The sequence below is a fragment of the Pinus tabuliformis genome, chromosome 3_1 (genome assembly GCF_031772625.1).
Source record: "Pinus tabuliformis cultivar Carrire ecotype Pingquan chromosome 3_1, CPIR1, whole genome shotgun sequence".
Lineage (NCBI taxonomy): Eukaryota > Viridiplantae > Streptophyta > Pinopsida > Pinales > Pinaceae > Pinus > Pinus tabuliformis.
The window spans coordinates 484,102,430-484,122,619 of NC_142301.1; the positions used below are offsets into that span (position 1 = coordinate 484,102,430).

Below are 20,190 nucleotides of genomic sequence, written 5' to 3' on the forward strand. Positions count from 1 at the left end.
TAATGTTGATGTGATTGCTAATCTGGAAAAGATATGGAGCTAGCTTTGAAAATTGAAATAAATTGCTCTAAGCATAGAACATACCTAAAATTAACAGATATTTGACGACATGAGGGATTATAGGAACCCGTCAGATAATCAACAAGATAGGACAATCTGTCCAATATTCGACCATTAAATAACTCCCATCAGATATTCGATGAGTGTCGAGATTTTAGAAAAACAAAATAAACAAAATAAAAATTGCATTAAACTTCCGACACTTTTTCCGATTTTATATGTTCCGTCGACTTCCACCGTCGACATTTTCTCCCAAATAAGTAGTGTCTCCACATGGATTGAGTTATGTTTTCCATCTAGATGTTATTGACTTATAAGGTATTCAAGACTAAACCAGTAGAAGGAGATCTAATGTCAACCAATGGTTGAATAGTTACTACATTATCTTTTGAAAGATTCGACATAGCATCATTGAGCCAAAAAGGGACTTATTTATATACAAGGCATTGTATTTATGTACAATGGCTTGGAAACATAATCAGAAGCAAAGGTATCGAAGAATAAGTATGAAAAGGAAATGACACTGCAATGAAATAAATATGTATAGAAAGCACAATGCAATAAAAATCAATATGTACAACTGAGAATAGTGGCCTGGAAGCTACTCATGGAAATATAACTTCAAATCTTGTTCATTCATAAGAATGGAATCAATCTTCATGTCTAAGGTTTGCAGTCTATAAGTATGTAGGCCAAGTTCTACATGCACTTTATATGAACCAAGCCACAAAGACCGAAACTTTGTGTGTTTGCCTTTGCCTTCGTGGGCTTTATCCCATTTTAGAAATGGGTCACCCATATTGAATTCCTTGTCACTTGAAAAAAATTTATCAAACCATCATTTAATGCACTTTTGATGAGAGGCAAACTTGCCATGTGTATTTTTCCTTTCTTCTCCTAACTTCAGCAGGGTTTACCATGGGATTCTCGTGAAAGCTTAAGTGTGGGATAGTAGAGGTTTAGAGGCAAAATGGATTCCTTCCCATAAAAAAGGAAGTATGTTTAGGTTCAAAGGGAAGGCTTAGGTGTGACTCAATCAGCCCAGAGAAAATTAAATAAAGAATTATGCAAATTTCTTTGGTGGGTCAACACAATTTTATTTATAATACAAATCATATTTTTATTACTAGGCTCAACTAATTTGTTACCTTATGGATAATAATTTGTAGAGTGTTTGAGAACAATTCCATTTTCCAAAGAAAATCCATATAATCTTAACATTGAAAAATATGTACAATTATAAAAAACAAGCGATGTTAGAACATCGAGCCTAGTGATAATATTTTACTCTAGGAATTGTATCACCACTTGATAATTCATTTGTTTCAGCAAAATGGATTCAACCCATCTCATAAGATAACCTATCACAATAAAGATGTACTTATGTTTCTTTGACGAGTGCAGAGTGATCTCACCAATAACATCTTATCCCTATGGTTGAAATGGCTCTTCTACTGCAATAGGTTGCAATGGGGTGGATGATCTTCTTTCTCTACCGACACACTTCTGAAATACTGGACATTTTCGTGCATATGCATGAGCATCTTTAAAAAAATTGGCCAACAATATCCTGTCGCGATGATTTTATGCATTGTGGTTTTTCTAGCATAATGTCCTATGGTTGGCCCATCATGGAGATTTTTCAACACCTTCTCAAAATTTGGGGCTTTTACACATTGTAGCAATACTTTGTTATGATGCTTTTGAAATATCACTCTATGGACCAATTGATACGAAGCATAATTTATTTTTATAGCCCTCTTTTGTTTTTCCATTAAGTGTGCTGGAAAATTCCCTTGCTCTAATTATTTCCTTATCTTTGTATATCGTGACGATGACATAATGGATGTATGGCTAGAATCGTTGTTATGCATTCCCTACTCATGTTCCCAACCCAAAATTTATTCTTATTATTTCTTTGCAACTTCAGCAGCAAGCTTGCATATACCATGACCTTTGATGGTGTGAGTGGGATTGAATTCAAGGTCATATTCCTACAAGGAAGTCATCCAATTTTCCCTTCGTTCCCCTAGTTCCTTCTGCACAAATAAGGATCTAACTTTGGGATGGGGAACAATTACCTTAACATGAATTTTGAGGATATATGGCCTAAAATATTTGACCGCCTTGTACACTACTTAGGCTTGCTTGTCCATGTCCATATAATTTAACTTGAATCCTTGAATTCTATTTCTCATGAATGAAATGGGTCATTCATTTCCCTAATCATCATTTTGAGTCATAATAACCACCAAGAAGAATTTGAAGCAAATGTGTAGCGTATGAACTCTTTATCAAAATTGGTACTGAAAAGAGTTTGAGCCTCAACGATAGCTTCCTTTATCCTACCAAAGGTTCATTTCTCTTTCTAGTTCCATTGAAAAACAACATCCTTTTTTATCATGTCCTACAAAGGATTTACAATATGGGCAAAGTATGATATACATTTGTGAATTAAATTAATATTTCCCAAGAAGGATTGCGTAGCCTTCTTGTTGTTAGGAAATGGAATTTGCATAGTTTCCTTCACATGCTCCAAATCTATAGTAATGCCACTTTTGGCTATGTTGTGTCCTAGGAAATTCCCTTCAAACATGGAAAAGATACTCTTCTTTGAATTAAGGGATATCCCATATTTTCTACAGCACTCAAAGATTGTTTTAGATGACGCAGTTGATCTGATCTTCTCTTATAAAGTACCATAACATCATCAAGATATACAACCATGCTTTGACATATCAATCCTCTGAAAGATCAACTGTGGATTTTCCTAAATGCAAAGGTGCCCCACTTTGTTTTGAATGTTGTCTTCAATTTGTCTAGCTCAATTACTAGAACTTGGTTATAGCCAAAGAATCCCTCGAGCAGTGAAAACATTTCGAAAACAGAAAAAGTTTGTAAAATCTTCTCCATTGAGGGGACAGGATAATTATCCTTGTTAGAGGCACGATTTAGGTTCTGAAATTCCACACACAAATGAATTTCTCCATACCTCTTTCTCATGGGAACTAGCTTAGATACCCAAAATTTCTGAGTTTAAAAATAATCCTAGCATCCAATAGTTTCTTAAGTTCCTTTTGTATCAAAGGTTCTAGAGTCAGATGTACCTGTTGTAGTTTTTGATAAAATGGTTTGACCCCATCCATGATAGGAATAACATGTTGAATAATCCTTGTACCATATGTCTTAAGGTCGTCATATGTCCATGCAAAAACATCTCAGTATTTCTTAAACAACTGAATAAATGAACTCTGTTCTTCCGAAATACAATATGTACCAAGGTTCACAAACTTTGGGTCTTCCTCTATTCCCAGGGTGATTTTCTCATGAAATAATGTGTAATTTTGAACTTTTGTGTTGGGTGGTCCCTTGAAACGATTTTGAATATCAAACAACTTTTCCAAAGATACAACACCCATGGGCATAGGGTCCCCCTCACACATGTTAGCTCTTTCTGCCAAATATTTGTCATGTTCTTCTTCATTTATAGTTGCATCTTTAAAAATGTTTGTGTTCACTAAGAAGTCAAGAATATGTTGCTTATCATTAAAAACATGGAAGTTAGTTATATTTTTGAGTACTACAAGCTTATAGAAAAGTTCAATAAAAACCCATCTCTGAGAGGGGAAAACCTAGTTGTTACATTAGCTAAAGTGTCTTTAGCAACATTATTAATCCTAAGCACTGATATGATATGAAAATCTTTAAAGGAATAAATTAGATGGCATACCTCTTGTTTGTAGCTTTTTAAGATGAGGCAAAATATAATGAAGATAATTTTGTACCTACCTCGTGATGATTTCAGAATCACCAATAACCTTTAAGCACTCTACCTTCAATTTTGTGGCTTTCTTTCAACTCAAAATCAATGCCTTGTATTTAGTTGTGTTGTTTGTACATTAAAATTCCAAGTGACATGATATCAAGATCTTGTTTTTCTTAGGTTCCATGAGGATGCAGCCTGGACCAGCCCCATCTTATGTCTTTGATCCATCATAATAGAGAGTCCAAATATTAGTATTTGTAGAATTATTAACTAAACTAAGATTATTTACATCTATAATGCAAGTTTTATTCTTACCAGTTAGATTACATGGAAGGAGTTCTGATTGTGCATCTGATGGAACTTGCAATGGTTATGCCTGATAACAACCAATGTCAGATTCTAAAAAAGAATCCCCAATATCTCTTGAGCAATACCAATAGGCTCATTAGGAGTTTCTAACTCGATGACAGTATGTTTCATATGTGGCTCATTGTTAACTCTTATCTAATTTTTTATCCTTATAGGGCAGCCACAAATGAGACCAATCTAAAGCAAAATAACTCTGAAGCTTGCTTGACTAATCTCTACTCAAAAGTAATCCATAAGCTTCAGGGATGTATACAACTACAATAACAATAAATTGGTGCACTCATGAGTCAGATGTCAACCGAATTAGTACATATTTAAACTCATTGATCACTTATACTTTAGATATGTCCAATTGAATAATCCATTGGATAAATTTTGAGGTAAAAAATGGGCCTCAAAACAAAAATGTACAACAAAAATCAACTTTATAAGAACCAATATGATGATGTCAACCATGGGGGCTGATTCACCATTTTTGGAGTAGAAAGGTAAACTTGATAAGGTAATCTAATCTTATTTTATTATGTCCACTATTATTTTATAATATTCCTTAGGAGGCCCAATTTAGACCTCAAAATTTCTCTAATGTTTGGATCAGTCTTCTCTGGATTAGCATTAATATTTCTACAAATAGATAACGGAATTACATTTGTCGATGCACCAGAATCAACTAGATAGTTATGAACATTATAGTTGAAAATCTTAAAAGTGAGAAAAAATGGGAGAACTTTTGATTGTGAGTTAGCTCCCACATTTGTTGCATTTATGATAGCATTAGTTGGGGCTTGAGAAGTAGGAAAAGTTGTGGAATTAGTGGCTTTACTTATCAAAGTTGTTCAGAAAGTCTTAACGATCAATTCTCTTTGCTCGGGTAATTGAGCAAAATTGAAGAGTGTTATGTTTTCTCATTGCTTCTTCATATCTTTGATTATATTATATCTTGCATTACTCTACATACCCTTGCCTTGAGTTGAATAAGTCGAAGAAGTTGACTGAGAGGGCTTAGAAGATACCTCGGGTTTCTTAAAATTTCCTTTAGCAATTCTCAAGGTGCCTTTTGAAGTTTGACCACTCATAGATTGAGGAGTCAGACTCTTCTCAATATTTTTTGGAACAAGTATTTTCCTTAGAAATATCTTTTTCTTCTCCTCCATAGTAGATTGAGCCACAAGTCCTTTGCTTCTCAAATTATAAGACTTTGGATGGTCGATGGGTTGAGATTTTCCAACTAATACTTCACCAACCGACTAATCCTCATCACCTTTGACCATCTCCAACATCAATATAGGCAACCCAATATTAGTATCATGCTCTTCTAGGATAGTCTCTTGTCCTTCAGTCAATTGTTCAGGTTGGTCCTCGGTAGCCCAATCATCAAGCAAATTATTGAAAACTAAAATCATTGAATTTACCCATTATAGACATGTCATTTCCAAATGGTTTTCTTAGTGAAAAGTGCAATAGTTATCCATCCCCGTCTCTTCTACATTTATATTTACATTCGAGCTCTAAGCTAACTTGGCTGGGGTGTTCTTGTTGCACTTGAAAAACGGCTTGAAGGTTTTATTACTTGATTAACTCTCACTTGTACTCCTCTTCAAGTTTGAAACTTCATTAGTCAACTTATTAAATGATTTCACAATAGTCTCAAGATTGGGAGTTTCCTTTTTAGAAGACTTAATTGTAGAATCTTGGGGATTCTTACCACTAGGCTTTACATCATCTTGCATGTTAAGTACTCCAATGGCTTAGAGGTCTTTCTCAACTGCTAAAACTTCAGTGAAATTTTCTACTAATGTGCTCTTGTTAGCCCTTTAACAAACATAGCAATATTAGTTGGTAGGGCTATAATTTAATAATCAAATGTAATTGAATCATGTGGTGGAACATCAGCAAGGAACATATTCAAGGTAATTGTAATGCATTTATTGAAGTATTTTACCTTCTCCTTATTTCCCATCTTCAGGTTACTTGTTTCTTTCAATAGCATGGCTAGAGTCTTTTTCTCAACGAACTTCTCCAAAAATCCTTCTTAAAGTATCCCTAATAAGTAATCTATCCTACAAGGAGATTGTGATACCAAGTTGCGGCTTTTTTTTCAAGTGTATAAGGGAAAATCCTACAAGCCGCATCATGATATAACACATCTAATAATCTTAGTGACAAGTGAAATTTATTAACATGATATTCTGTAGTGGAAGCCTTATCTAGATCAAACTTTGTAAGAAACTTCTCTGGATGTTGAGGAAAGGGGTGTACAATGTTTGGAAGATTAATCATCCCTTGGGCCATCCATGCTAGTTGTTGGTTTTCAACCATATTGTTATTGTTTTCTTTGTCACTCTCTGAGTTTCAGCTTTTGTTCTCATTCTCAAAATTCCCTTCGTTCTCTAATATCTCAAAGTTCTCATTGGTATTTGTTGCTTCCAAACTATCACCCTCCAGATTCTCCAAATTAGTTGGTCCTTCATTAGCTTCTTCGGAATTTCTTTCTACAAAATCTTCCAAATCATCCAAAGAAGTGTTAACCAATTCTTGCACCTTACCAACTAATACTCCACGACAGGTTGTATGACGTCTAATTGAACACTTATGGGGCAATATGTGTGTAACTGGAAGGATTCCAATATTTCTTATGTATTCACGAGTAAAAGGATGGATATCTCTCAATTGACCATAAGTTACTTTGTATACCCGCTCAGGCCTATGTGGAAAGGGTTCTTCAATTTGAGGATGTTCCCACACAGGATGATTTAGTGGAGGATAACGTGGGTGGTTATTGGCTTGCTCAAATGTCTTAGGGAAAGAATATGGGAGTCTACCATCCATACAATGGCAGCACTCCTTCTAGCACCAAAATTTGTTGATGGGCCAAAATGTTCCACCAACGGTAAGGAGATCTCCCTAGTGCAAAGTCCCAATTAGACCTTACATTGTTTGGAATAAGAGTCCTAACTAGTATGTGGCCCGGTTTCCACCATGCTTGTTTTGAGATTTTCTTTGGACGAAATGATCAACACTTGAGAAAATTAATATAACTCTTGAAAAACACAAGTTAAATAGCTTTATGAAATACTATGCAAGTAAGATACAAAAGACATTGCCACAACCAAAGTAAATAACATGAATATTTAAAGGAAGGATGTTAGCATACTTCAATTAAGGTACATGGAAAAATAATGATTCATTTATCAATCAAGAATTAGTTTGCAACCAACAATGACAATAAAAGCATAAGAAGCATACAACTTCAAATAAGAAACGTGTTATAATCAATGAAATAGCCATTAACTTTAACACATGTAAATGCAAACACATACATTCAAATTACCAAGAGATGAGTCTCATAATATTCAACAACACATGCATGAAATTGTCACCTTGGCTCAATGAGCTTCTCAATATTATGCAGATATTTCTAGTGCACCATTATAGGAAGAACCCATGAAATCCAATAGTAGAGATGCTAAGCAATCACTTGATTTCTCAAAAGAATGTATAAGCTCTCTAAAAAAAAGTTGCTCAAAATGAATTCCAAAACTAAAAGTCCCCTTTTCTCTAACTATGACATTATATTTATACAAAAAGTGAGGTGCCTCTTCACCTCCCTTCATGAATCTTCAACTACCCTTGTGACTTTTCAACTTCCACTTTGATTTTTCATTTCTACGTTATACTCCTAATTTCAAAATACTTTTATTTACAACTTTATAATGAAATTAAGAAGAAAAAAATTGTTCATGGAACAAGATGCATAATAGGTATATTGGGTGCCTCAATGTGTAACTCTCGAGCCAAATATGCATGTCAAGCCTTATATTCTGCAGTGACCAATGTGACCTTGTGTGTAAGTTCATTATCAAATCTCACTTGACATTCCAAAGCATCCAGGAGTAAGACCTTTGATTGTGTTTGTAACCGACTCAAGAACATTGAAATATTAGTATGTAGATTTGGTGGCTCTACAACATAATATGTGATTGCATCCTCTATAATTTCTAAATCATCTCGCATAGCAGCTTGCTTCATAGAATCTATCAACCTTGAATCTCTTGCTTAACCTCCTCTTCTAGCCTTGTTTCTCCTGGTGCACCAATAGAAGGTATTTTGTGTACTTTGATGAGAGATTCCAACCCACTACAAAGCCTTTGATAAGAAGATAGCATTGTAGCCATCCTTTTTCCAACTTCTCATATGATTGCACAAAAATTCTCACTTCCACCTTGTATAATTCAGTAGTCAATCTATCTTTCCTAGGGATTTTTGCAGGTGCATCGGGATATTTCATGCTTCGTTCTAGGATGTGATATACAGCTAAGAGTGCCAACTTGATCAATACTCCTCTCCCTTCTATGTTGAAGTGACAAAACTTATAGTGTTTGTGCTTAAAATGTATAAGGATGAACTGAATGTTACAATGAGGGCCTGCTTATATACCTAGGTAGGTGCTCCTTCCAGACTGGGCATGTCTTTTAGACATGCCTTTCCATTTAAGTAATAGCTATTTAAGTAATCATTACTTTGATTATTTATTATTTATATTTATCTGTATTTTATCTTATTTTATATAAATTATAGTCATAACAATGCCCCTCTCTTCAAAAGCTTTGTCCTCAAAGCTTTATTGTTAGATCATTTTCTCCATGTTGCATATGTCATTTTGGCATGTCAATTGCTTCCTTGCGAACCCACTTCTTCTTTATTTTTTTCTTTTTTTTAATTAAATGTTATTTTATTTATTATTTATTGATATGAATTAATTATTATTATATATAATTTAATTAATTAATTAATTAATATTATTATTATTATTATATATAGATAGATATAATTAACTAAAGTCACCTTATAAAATTTTTATTATAAATAACTTTATAATTTTAATAAAGTTACTTATAATAGATTTATAAATATATTTCAATTATGAAATTTATTATTTTTTGTTAGTCGTGTGTATATATATATTCCGGATGGCCATCATAGACATCCTTACGCTCGTGTATTTTTATGTTGGCCAAAAGAGTACAACTATTGTACGAGATTTTTAATCATTTCTAAGTCTTCTTCTGAGGAGAGACATGTCCTTTATATAAATAATGGTGGTGCATGCAAGCCTTTATGTTCAAGTGATGATAAAATAGGGACTGGTGATGGGGGCTGAAGAGACCCTTCATGAGCTTATTTTCCCTCTTCACATCACTTGCAGTGAAGAGGATGAGTTCGAACAGCTCAGCCATCTCCTCCAAGAATTCGTCCACTCCAGGCCTCTTGACGTTGCCACTATCGTTGTTCTTCTTGATGGTGACATCCAACTTGTAGTCCACAAGAGTTTCGCCCATGTCAAGAACCAGGGTATGCTTCTTCTTGTTGTGCCACTGCTTGGGTGGCAATAGAGGAGTCGTAGGTGGCTCCTGTGGCAGGGTCCATTATAAAAAGTTGTCAGATATAGTTATGGATTTCCGACTGGGTGTAACATTGACCCTTTTTTGGCCAAGATTGGTAAATTTGTAGGGCACTTCGTCCCTCAATTTTAAATCTGTTGCGAAACCAAAAAATCATTTAATGGGAAGTGAATTGGAGGGTTGAAGAGAGTATGAGAAGGGGCAGTCATTGATAATAACTACCCTTTTCAAGTTTCTTCCCAAGAGCGAGAGGTCCTTCACAAGTTTACCTTCTATTTCAATGCACGAATCCATGTACAACCTCTTCCGAATGAGGCTTCTTTTTGGCAACTTATCCAATATAGCGTCGACTCTTTTTTGGGGACTCTCTATAAATATCACAATCTCAAACAGTTTCACCATTGATTCGAGGAACTGTCCCAGATAGGTTCTCGTGGAAATAAAGGTAACTCTCCCTGTGATTTTTTGTTCAACCACAAAATCTACCTCACAAAATTTAATATCCTTATTCTCACGAAACTGGTCCTCAGTCAATTCCATCAACAATGTTCTGTCTGTGTTCAAAACAAGAGTATACATACCTTCATCATGTGGATCCATAGGAGGCAACATAAGATCCTAAGGCCCCTGCATTCTCTTTTGTTGCAATTGTTTGGAATAGGGCCCCATTCGAGTATATTTTAATAAAAGGTCCTCTAATTGGTCTTATGCACAATACCCCCAATCTGCCTCTTTAGGTTATTCCACACAGTCATTTATCAGTTGTTGCTGAGCTAAAATCTTTTTAGCTTTCATGATGCAAATAATTGCAGCTTCTATTAAGTAGTTTTTGTCATCATTAGCCACTTCAATGCCTTTCTTCTGCTCATCCATTTGTGGAAGTGGAATCCTAATCTCTACCAATTTGTGTGTAAATGTAGGATTGAATTCAAATACATCACTGGATGATATTCTTTTACCAACAAGATCCTTTAGAAGAAAATTGTACTTCCCATATGCAATCGAATATAATAGTCTAATAACATCTTCCTCTTCCAAATTTAACTAAGATTTGATATCTTGGAAACTCAACCTTCCAACATCATTGAATAACAGCAACACAATTGCCTAGTATGTTGTAACTTTCATTTCTATTGTTTTAGTGTCAAATTTTGAAATGATATCACAAGTCCCCAACGAATAAATCCATGTAATTTTACGATTCTTATAGATTCCACAATAAAATTCCTTGAATACCTCAATACATTTAGCCATCTCAAAAAATATATTAGGTTTAGAGTTCTTATAAGTTGGCCAAATTGCAGTATTCAATACTGTAATGCTCAACGATATATCGAGATTATTTTTGGAATTACTAAAACCCCTTTGGATTTCCCTTGAAACGATGAAAAAATTAACCATGCCCCACATCTTGAATCTTTGACAATATGTTTTTCTTGTGATCAAAATTTATACTCTTGTCAAACAATAATCTCTTAGCTAATTTTCTGGTGCAAAATTCTGCAAATAAATCTTTATCACTCAAATACTCGACCAGTTTCCCAACTTTTTAAAAAAAGCTCTCAATATGAACATTGATCAACTTTCCAATGTTAGCCTTCTTAACTACATTATCACAGAATGTTGCCAACAACTCTACACTTGTGATTCGTCTAACCTCTTTATTACATATTAACAAAAATTCTGCCTTTAAAGCTTTACCAATACAACTATTTTTTTGAAATTCATGCTTTACATAACCCATATAATTGTCATGCATTTCAATAACCTTGTATACAAATTCATGCTTATCAGCAATATCCTTTGCCCATTTAATCAATGTTATTCCTTGGGTAGTTACATGTTGTTTCAAAATACTTGCAACTGGTTTCAATCCCATGGGTATTTTATGAAACAATATGTACATCTTGTAAAGGTCGTCTTTCTTATCATCTCTGAGCAACACATCGCAATCATAATCTTGTTTTTTCAGAAGTTGAGTTCCATAACGGGAGAGGAGTTGACGTTGTATTGTGTTGAGTAAGTTGTCATGGTTGTTGGAGTGCAAATAAGGTGCAACTTCATGCTTCTCTTCAACATTTACCATATATTGCAGGCAAGTTTCTTCAACAACCCATAAAGTGGTCTTTCAAGCATAGTAAGTTGCAGTGTCTTCAAACAAGGGCTTTTCAAGATCATTCTTGTAGCAATCCATACCAATTTCTAGAAAAATGTCCATTTTTGCTACATTTTTGTTGATCTTGGTGTTGATTTTAGATTCACTAATTTTCTTGGAATAGCTCCTTACAACTACATTTGGAATCTCTTCTATATCACCATGAGGAGTTCCTAATTCAATCTGTTGAACATCATTTTCTTGGTCTGAGCATTATTTATCGTTAGTCTCTTTCATGTCAATGTTTTCTTTTGTTAGACATGTTGCATATGCTTCAAGATGTTTTGTTGATTCTGCAAATGATCTTTTTATTTGTTGTAATGATTCTTGTGTTTCACTAAACTGCTCAATGATTTCAGGACATAAACTTAACAGCATAGTGTGCGGCGGATAACGTCCAAAGGCTTGCATAGCTCTGATACCACTGAAGCGACAAAACTTATAGTATTTGTGCTTAAAATGTAAAATACACAAAGATATTGTAAATAATATTTTATTAATAAGATGAAATTTACAAGGATGAATTGAATGTTACAATGAGTGTCTGCTTATATACCTAGGTAGGTGCCCCTTCATGACTCGGCATGTCTTTTACATGCCTTTCCATTTAACTAATGGCTATTTAAATAATCATTACTTTGATTATTTATTATTTATATTTATTTGTATTTTATTTTATTTTATATAAATTATATTCATAACATATGTCTCTTTGCATCTTTGGTAATGGGGTTATTACTTTGTGCAAGAGCATGATGCCATCATAATTATGCCTTATGACTTCTTCTAATACCTTTACCTCCTCAAGGATTGCTTATTGTAAATATTCCTTGCAAGAGTTTGTAGCTACCAAGGCATGATTCTTCGAGTGAAGCTAATCATTTTGTTTTTTTGCAATGGCCAATTTTCCTTTTAATTTCTCAACATCTTTTGACAAGTGATCAACATTCTTCTCAATTGCAGTTATGAATGTAGTGTTAGCAGATGATATCATTGTAGGTTGGATTCTTATGTCCATCACAATATCTCTCTCCAAGGTGATTGATATAGGTTTATCTGAATTCCTGGGTAAATGCTTTCGCCTTTCTTGGGAGACTTTGAACTTGAACTGATCAAATGTGAAATTCGAAAAATTGAGAATTATGTCTTCCTCTTTGAAAGTAACCCCCCATCTCATTGGTCTGAAAGTGCCCTCCAATGATGGGTGTGGAAGGTTGGATATTCAAGGGAGGAAATATTGTTTCTACTTCCTTATCTTTCGACTTGACCACTTGCTCTGCTTTATCGACTAGCTCTTTGGCAATTAATTCTTCTTCTAGCTACTTTTCCAATGCTTCTTCTTCTTTCTTCTTTCTCTCAGCTTCTTCAGCTTGTTTTCTTTTGGCTTCTTCTTCTTGTTTTATTTTCTAATCTTCCTCCTTTTTCTTTTTATTTTCTTCTTCTTTTCTCTTCGTGGCCACTTCTTTCCTCTTTCTGACTTCTTGCTTCTTCTTTTTTTCTTGTTCCTCCTTCTTCTTCCTCTCCTCTTCCTCCATTTTCTTTGCCTCCTCTTCTTCCTCTTCCATTTTCTTTGCTTCTTCCTCGATTTGATTTTTGGCTTACTTCTCTGCCTTTAGTTTCTTTATCTTTTCTTTTCTCTCCTCTTGTTCTTGTTTTCTTTTTTGTTTAGCCCTCTGCTCTTCTAAATCCACGCATTCTTGGGATTCCCCTTTTGAATTCTCAAGATTGTTTGTAGTCTTGGAAGGACCTAGTCCTTTAGCTACTTCAGTCGCTTTGGTAGCATTAAAGTAGTTCTTTATCTTTTCTTCTTCTCGCCAAACAACTAGAGTATACCCATACTTTATTATGGCACAATGTTGAGTGGAAACACCTCTAGAATCATATCTATGATAACCCAATTCACCAAACTTAAGACATTCTAATTCTTGTATCTCAACTTCTGTTTCTTTGGAATTATTATGGCAATACGCTCCTATACATAGCAGAAAAGTGGGCCAAAGAGCTTTCTTAACCTTCAACAATGTATTGGTAAGCCTCGTTGAAAGATAGTATGCTACCTCTTGCAACACCACTTTGTCTGTGACAAACAATGGCAAATGGCGAGGGATTTTATATGCACCAAATACTCTTATGTAAGTGCCATATGCTCGAGTAAACCAATGGATGAGATTAATTTATCTTATGATCTATAAAAACAAATTGTAAAGATCACATTAAACAAACACAAATGTAAATATGTAATAAAGTTGTAATGAAAAATCAATAACAATGAAATATCGATTAACAAATTAATTAATAGATAAAGACTCCAAGTGCAAACCAAAATTTCAATAAGGATGCTACTTTATACCACAACCCTTCAAATTGTTAATAATATTCCCTTACTCGACACTTGTGCCAATGGGAGGTGTCTAGGTGAATGAATCGAAGAGAGGCGTCAATATTTGATAAATCCTATGACTTTCCAATAGAAACTCCATACAAATTCTTCTTTGTGTTCTCGACAAAAATGTTGACCAATATACTCTACACTGTTGTCTTATCATCTTTCTTTTTTGTGACTAGATTGAGTTTAGGCCATGGTCAATCTATCAATTGGATGGAAGAACAACCTACCCACTAGTGGGATGCTATCCCCAAGATTGTGTGAAGTCCAGTTAAGTTTGGATGCCCCATGGGATAGTTTAATTCCCCCAAAAGTGGCTTCCATCTTCAATCCTACCTTATAAAGTTTGAACTTGAGACCTAGTGGGGACTAAACCTCACTCAAGCCAACTAGTTTACATTTCATAGGCACATTATTATGTTATCATCACTAATAAACTTCCACCACTTAACTTCAATATCTCATCCTAGATTGTAGGGTCCTCTCTAATTACACACATTCAAGATTATCTAAGTGTGTTTATCATGACTCCCAAAACATCACAAGGAAGCTATGCTTTACATGAAACAAGAAAAAGACATGGTAAGCATTTTGATCATTGAATGGAGCTCAAGAAAATGGTTTGTGTGAACACTTCACTATTCAATTATTTTAAAGTAGTTTTATTTTCTCTAAATAACATAATAATTATGTCATCACCCACTTTATTATTTTTTTAGTGAAATCATTTTTTATTATCTAGATAAATATATATAGATCATTTAAATATCATATAGAAATTCATTTAAAATTAAATTTCATAAGAAAATTACATACTATTATCCAATAAGTAAGCCAATCATTTCAAATGACATAATTTTCTTTAAATAATAATGAATTGATATGTATTCACAAACCAGCTACCATTATTTTTATCACTGGTTCACCACTAAATTATTATAAATTTCTCATATAAAATAAATAATAAAATATCACTAGTTCACCACTAAATTATTATAAATTTCTCGTATAAAATAAATAATAAAATAATACACAGAACGGAACAGGGGTGAGACTACTTATAAAATAATACACAGAACACTTAACATAAACACTAATAAAACTATTTATGAATAGATTCCAAACACCAAAACTCCAGATTCGAACCATCTGGAACATTAATACAAAACACAGCATTCACCCTGAATCACTTACTCGTGTCCTCCATATAGATTGGATTTATCCTTGTTGGATCGTAAGTCTAATCCATGGGATATCCACAGATCTTTCTCATTACTCCCAACCCATGTTGACTCCATGGTAATCTCATTTCGATGCTATCTTTCCAACATTGTTCTCTGTAGGCGTTTTCTTCATCATGTCAAGCAAGATTCGACGCTGAAGCCGAAGCCAAAGCCAAACAAAAAATCACTAGGGGGAAGTTCTACCGTCTCCGATTCTTTTGCTTCTCTCTTGCAGGCCTGCAAAGACATCAATTCACTTAGCCAACTCCATGCTCACCTTCTCATAACTGGACTAGACCAGGACATTTTTGTTGGTACCAAGCTCGTCAGTGTTTATGCTCAGTTAGCTGCTTTGAAGGATGCACGCAAGGTGTTTGACAAAATAAGCGCGAGAGGTGGAGATGTTTTTATATGGAATGTGATGATCAGAGAGCATGCCAGAAATGGGTTCTGTGGTGAAGCCCTTGAGCTCTATTACCAAATGCAAGGAAGAGGAATCCATGCAAACAATTTTACCTTTCCCTTTGTCCTAAATGCTTGCGCAGGCTTATCGGCTCTGCGAGAGGGAAAGAAGATTCATAGTCACATAGTTAGAAGTGGGCTGGAAGGGGATGTCTTTGTGGAGGCTGGTCTTATAGATATGTATGCCAAACGTGGAAGTATTGTGGATGCAAGGCAAGTATTTGATGAAATGTATGAACGAGATGTCGTTGCATGGAATGCTATGATTTCTGGTTATACTCAGAATGGATTTGGCTTTGAGGCATTGTGGGTGTTTCGTGAGATGCTGGTGACGGATGTGAAGCCGGATCTGGCTACAATTGTGAGTGCACTCCCCGCTTGTGCTCATCTAGGAGTTCTACAACAGGGTAAATCGATCCATGATTATGTGATTAGATGTGGGCTTGAATCACATGTTTCTGTGGGGAACTCATTGATAGACATGTATTCTAAGTGTTCAAGTATAGAGCTTGCACGCCAGCTGTTTAACAGAATGTCAAAAAGAGATGTGGTGTCATGGAATGCAATGATTGCAGGCTATGCCCAAAATGGGCTTGCAGATGCAGCTTTCATGCTTTTTCACCAAATGCAGGCGTCAGATGTGAAGCCGAATTCAGTTACTGTGGTATGTGTTCTTCTCGCATGTTCTCATCTAGGGGCTTTGAAACAAGGCAAGTTGATCCATGATTATATTCTTAGAAATGGTGTCGAGTTAAATGCTTTTGTAGGAACTGCCCTGATTGATATGTATGCAAAATGTGGGAGTCTAAAGATTGCCCGTCTGTTATTTGATAAAATGTCACACAGAGACGTGGTCTCTTGGAGTGTAATGATTGCGGGTTATGGAATGCATGGACATGGTGATAAGGCCCTTTCGCTGTTTTCCCAAATGCAACAGACGGGCATGAAACCTGATCATATAACGTTTGTCAGTGTTTTATCAGCGTGTAGTCATGCAGGCCTTGTGGATGAGGGCTGGCACAATTTTTATTCTATGACACGAGATTATAACATCCTACCCTTGGTGGAGCACTATGCATGCATGGTTGACATTCTTGGCCGAGCTGGACAACTATGTGAAGCACAGGACTTTATCAAAAGGATGCCATTAGAGCCAAATATTACTGTGTGGGGAGCCTTACTCGGTGCTTGTAGAATACACTGCAATATTGGGCTTGGAGAATATGTAGCAAAACGCCTTTTTGACTTGAACACAAAAGATAGTGGTCATTTTGTATTGCTATCTAACATATATGCTGCAGCTGGCAGATGGAATGACGTAGCAAAGGTGAGAACAATTATGAAAGACAGGGGGGTGAAAAAAACACCGGGACGCAGCTTCATTGAGATAAATAGCATAGTCCATTCCTTCCTTGTGGGGGACAGATCGCACCCACAATCCGAGAAAATTTATGCAACATTGAAGACCTTGACTGAACAGATGGAAGCAGCAGGATACGTACCTGATATGAACTTTGTGCTGCATGATGTTGAAGAGGAGGTGAAAGAAAACATGCTTTACAGTCACAGCGAGAAGCTGGCTATTGTTTTTGGGTTAATCAACACAAATCCTGGAACCCCTATCCATATCACAAAGAATCTTCGTGTCTGCGGTGACTGCCATAATGCAAGTAAATTTATTTCCAAGATTGTCAATCGGGAAATTATTGTGAGGGATGCAAATCGTTTCCATCATTTCAAAGATGGGCTCTGTTCCTGCGGGGGTTACTGGTGATGCTAGTTAAATTGAGCGTTAAAAATTAACGTGTATAGCAATAAGCCTACGCAATTGCTTACCCTTGCACCCCGGGATTTAGTGTTCCTTTCACTGGGACAGCTATGAGTGAACTCATAAAGTGCTAGACCATGATGATGAAAAATGATACGCTGCCGATGCAGACGTTTCAAGCCACGGTGAGAATGAGCGTTCCTAATAAGAATTGAACCATCCTCTCATTTGAAGGTCAAGGGTGTAATTGTATCATACAAGGGTATCAGTTTAGTTCCTCAGATTTCATGAACCATTAGATGAGATGACAGTGGAGGTTCAAGTCATAAAACATTTGCAAACTGATGGTATAACGTTATGGCGTAGCAACTGGATATCTTATACGGCATTTGAAAGCACAAGCATTGCAATGTTAGGAAGCAGACTTTGGATACCATTATTCTATATTGATTGTACTCGACAAGTTTTATAATTCCAAGAGCTCTATGTAACTTCATTTTTGCACCAGAGGGTATAATGACTTCATTGTCAGTCTGGACTCTGATCTGTATCTGATATATTGGGAAAGGTTGGAGGCCATAAGTGTTCCAGAATTGTCTTTCATGGCCTTCTCATAAAATTAGTAAACAGGTTTTTGTAACCTTCAGCGAGCAGCTCCTTGTGGAAGCAAATAGGTGTGAGCAGCCACAATTGGGCCCGCTGAAAAAATACTAGTTCTAACTTAGCAATATGATCTGTTTGGATCATAGTTTTAAAAACCGTTCCGGTCTGACCGGTTACCGGCCTAACCGGCCGGTTGAGAGGCTCACCGGTCAGAACCGGTGAAAAAACCCGGTTAGAAGCCTCATTTGCCCAGAAAATAGACCTAACCGGTAAAAACCGGCCGGTTTAGGTCAAAACCGGCCGGTTTATTGCTAACCGGCCGGTTTTGTCCTAAACGGCCGGTTTATGGACAAGTCAATCAAGATAGTCAATGCTGGTCAGAAATGTGGGGCCAACTTGTCTTCTACGAGGCTGACTTGGCCAAAGTCATAAATATTAAGTTTCTCCATTAATTTGCTAACGAAATTCTGACCGAAGCTGCCAATCTTCAACAAGATTGACAGTTCTATGATCTGACTGATCATATTCTTGTGAAATCAACCTCTTGATACATGTCTTTTATTCCAAGCCTTGAAATTTTTTAAGAATGATGCCAAAGCAAAATCTTTAATATTGATTAAGGTCACTGTGGGTAAATCAAGCCATGATGCATACCTTTCATTTGCAGACTTATAATTTTGTTAGACTCATTTATGGCTGTGAGTTATGAGATGCTGAGCTACCCATCATTGTAATGTCTTTTGCATGGAGATCTTAGAGTCCTTCAAACTATGAAATGATTTGTATTTCAAAAAAGCACAAAATAAATCTCAAAGAGAAATGAGGTACTTGACAGTGCAATTCAAAATCTGTTTGTAAACTTCACGACGGGCCTTCTTTAATATGTTTTGGACTTTGATTTCTGGCTTTGTTTCAATGATCTTTTTGTAGGTCTGCATTCTCATGACTAATTCATTACTTCTTTCCTGTATAATAAATTTTTGTCATGCATCTTCGCTTTGTGATTGAACCTTTTATTCCACAGGTTGCTGGCGTCAGTCCATCAACAAGGTGTCATCAATATGTTTTAAATATCTTGATCAAGTTCTGCTAGAAAATATCTGCAACAAGGCCTAGATTAGGCCCTTTTAGGAGAGTTCAGATTACACAACAATATTACAGAGATCTGGCTTTGAACTTCTTTCACGACTCAGTCTCAAACACATAGGTAACTCAGACCTTACTCTGACTTGTGCTGAGGCATCCTCAGACTCTGAACCAGATGATGTCTATGTAGCTCCTGATGATGATCCTGTGTCTAGTAGTGGTGATGGACTTGATGATTGATCATGTGTACACTGTAGACTTGTAGTAGGCCAATGGCCTCATAGCTTGCAGCATTGTTTTTGGACTTTATAGGCCATTTAGAGCCTCATTTCTTATGTATTTTGCTATTTTGTCGATGATATGTATTGCACTCGGTGCCATTTTGATATATTCACCTTTGCATGGTATATAAATGAGCAAACTTTGCATATTTTGTCTCTATTGGCTTGGAATCATGGTTTTACATCTTAAAAATAGTTTTGTTTCATTAAAAATTAATTATTTAATGTATTTTTTAAAAACCGGTTCGTTTAGACCAAACCAGTCCCGGTTAGACCGGTTCCGGTCGGTAAACCGGTTAGCTAGGTGGACCGGTTCGGTCACCGGTTCCGGTTTTAAAAACACTGGTTTGGATACAACTTCTATCGGTAACAATAATGACTACAAAACTAAAGTGCTATCTGTCAAGCTCCAGTTGCTGGAGCAACAAAGCAAAGGTTATACAAATGACGACTAATCTCATAACTGCACAAAATGAATGTGTTATTTCTTGAGTCAAGGTGTGATTGCTATCTAGCGATTGGCACCATCTAACATCACGTCTTATTATTTTTGTTTGAACTAGTTTTCATACAAACGGATTATGGATTAAATGGCTTCTGTAAGTCAAAATCCTTTGAATGGAAAATGT

The 20,190-nt window shown here is 35.7% G+C and overlaps 1 pseudogene; it reads left to right on the forward strand.

Annotated features, from left to right (window-relative positions):
* The first annotated feature begins 15,248 nt into the window (after nucleotides 1-15,248).
* On the forward strand, nucleotides 15,249-18,087 carry LOC149187907 (pentatricopeptide repeat-containing protein At3g26782, mitochondrial pseudogene; annotated as a pseudogene).
* Nucleotides 18,088-20,190: the final 2,103 nt, after the last annotated feature.